The sequence below is a fragment of the Brassica napus genome, chromosome C9, assembly GCF_020379485.1.
Source record: "Brassica napus cultivar Da-Ae chromosome C9, Da-Ae, whole genome shotgun sequence".
NCBI lineage: Eukaryota > Viridiplantae > Streptophyta > Magnoliopsida > Brassicales > Brassicaceae > Brassica > Brassica napus.
This window is the reverse complement of record NC_063452.1, coordinates 50,578,442-50,581,057: the sequence shown is the minus strand read 5'-3', so window position 1 is coordinate 50,581,057 and position 2,616 is coordinate 50,578,442. Positions and strand designations below refer to the sequence as shown.

The window sequence follows — 2,616 nt, the reverse complement described above, 5'->3', positions numbered from 1 at the left end:
TCATATGTCTTAATCAGGTAATGGAGTGTCCTATGGAGTAATTAGAGGTGTTTAGAAGCATTGTGATCCAAAAAGAGATGAAGAATGGAGATTGTTCAATCATAAGGTGAGCCACGCGGGGCAGCACCCCGAGTCCACTTGCCCGCGTCACCGAAAGACCAACTCGAAGGAGCCACGCGGGAAGGAGCACGCGGGGTCGACTACCCGCTCGCACGAGCAAGAGGGATCATCGACGTCTTCACGCGGGGAGGACGACGCGGGTGATCCCCATCTTCCTCTACCCGCGTTGCCGAAGAGTTTTGTTCGAGGAGTCACGCGGGTGAAGCAGCGCGGGAACCCTTACCCGCTCGCACGAAGAAGGAGTGTCGTCGAAGGTCCGACGCGGGGGAGGTGACGCGGGTTGGTGCTGATCGTCTTGACCCGAGTCGAGACTTTACCTTAGTCGAATTTTAATGTTTTCAAGGGCATTTTAGACTTTTTACTGGAAACCATTAGGTTTACTAAGGACATATAAATACTCTTGTAATCCTAAAGTTAGGATCTTATCTTGTTTTCTATCTAATCAAAAGCCACTTTTAGGAAAAAGATCTGATCTTGATCATAATTTCTTATCTTTGCTTGATTATCTTGCTCTATAATCATGTTTAACCTTGAATCATCCATGGTTTTGGGGTTATTCATGTCTATTAGTGAGTAGACTAATCTTGGATTCATGGGCTAGGGTGATTAAGGGTGATTAGAGAAGATCTAGGGTGTTTAGAGTTAGATTTACTTGTTTCCTTGCTTGTTGAGGGTTCTCAATGCTATTTTAGTCTTGATCATACTAAAATAGATCTCTAGGCATTTCCTGCCCACAAGGTGTATGATGAAATGCCTGAACCAACTCTTCAATGCTTTTAGCTTACTTTACCTAAGAGATTAGTTGCTAAAGGAGTAAAGATTGCTATTGGACTTGTTCTCCATGTTTGCTTTAGTAACATTCAACCTAAGAGATTATATGCTTGAGTTGCTTTACCAAAAGAACTTTCATCTAGAGATAAAGCTTATTTAGCTTAGTGTCTAGGCATAAGGAAAGTGTTTGATTGATACCTTGCCACCCTTAGATTGGATCTACATCACCCGAGATCAAATGCCTAGCCCCATGAGTCCTCTTGCTTCATATTGAGAAAGAAAGATCACTAATTTATTGCATTAACTTATTAGTTCTTAGTTCATACCATCTTTAAAACCGGATCGCACTTAGCTTAAGCATGAACTTGCATTCCCTTTGTTTTAGAATCACCTAGGATTGGTTCGACAATCTTTTATATTACAATATTTGATTAGGAGCCTTGAAACTCCTATCATCAAATTGGCGCCGTTGCCAAATTCTAAGTTGATCGTGACATTGGGATTTAGTCACTTGCTTGAGACTAAGTAATTTTTTGTTTAAATTGTGTTATTGCTTCTCTTTCTTCTTCTCCATTTGCATTTCAGGTGTATGATCACAAGGAGCAGAGGTCCAACAAGTCTAGTTCCAAGAGTTGAAGACATTAGAGCACTTGAGAGGGAGATTGCAAGACAGAGAAGAGAAGTAGAGCAACATGCTCACTTGCAAAGGTTGGGGTTTGATATAGAGAATCTGCCTCAAGATGGTGATGCCCTAGGAGGCATTGATCCAAGAGCTGATCATCTTAGACCATAGCGCCAGCCACAACACCCACCGCACCAAGCTCGTGCCATTGGAGCCTATGATCAACCTCACATTAATGGTCATAGGTTGGGAATCAGAGCCCCACCAGTGGAGAACAACAACTTTGAGATCAAGTCAGGGCTGCTCAACACCATAGAGAACAACAAGTATCATGGTCTTTCTGCTGAATACCCTTTTGATCACTTGTACAAGTTTGATAAATATTGTGGCTTGTCCAAGACAAATGGTGTTTCTGAAGATGCTTTCAAGTTGAAGTTGTTTCCTTTTTCTTTGGGAGACAAAGCACATCAATGGGAGAAGGCTCTTCCAAGTGACTCTATCACAACTTGGAATGAGTGCAAGAGGGCATTCCTAGAGAAGTTCTTCTCTGCCTCATGGATAGCCAAGATCAGGAATGAGATCTCTAGCTTTCAGCAGAAGATCCTAGAGGGATTTAGTGAAGCATGGGAGAGGTTCAAGGGCTATTGGTCTCAATGCCCACATCATGGCTTCACCAAGGAGAGTTTGCTTAGCACCTTCTATAGAGGAGCTCTACCACAACGCAGAAACATGCTTGATACTGCCAGCAATGGTTTCTTTTTGGGAAGAACTGAGGAAGAGGCAGAGGAACTGGTAGAAAACATGGCCAAGAGTGACTCAGTCTACAGTGAGGAGCATGATAGGTTCAACGGAAGTGATGATCAGCAGACAAAGTAAGAGATCAAGTCCTTACAAGACAAGATGGATTTGCTTCTTTCCAACCAAGCTAAACAGGAGCAGATGAACTTTGTGGGTGGTCCTACTCAAGAGGTTCCTCCTAAGGTCAATGAGGTTGATGGTTTAGAAAGCCAAGAGGAGCTGTGCTTCATCAATGCTAATGGCACTTGGTACAGGAAAGAGCCCAATTTTGAGTACCAAAACAACAATCAGCAAATGCCTTACTA

At 42.9% G+C, this 2,616-nt stretch overlaps 1 non-coding gene across 1 annotated transcript; it reads right to left on the bottom strand.

Moving 5' to 3' along the window:
* Nucleotides 1-2,077: 2,077 nt before the first annotated feature.
* LOC125593502 lies at nucleotides 2,078-2,184 on the bottom strand. Its single transcript, XR_007329406.1, has one exon. It is a non-coding gene; the product is annotated as a small nucleolar RNA R71 (small nucleolar RNA).
* Nucleotides 2,185-2,616: the final 432 nt, after the last annotated feature.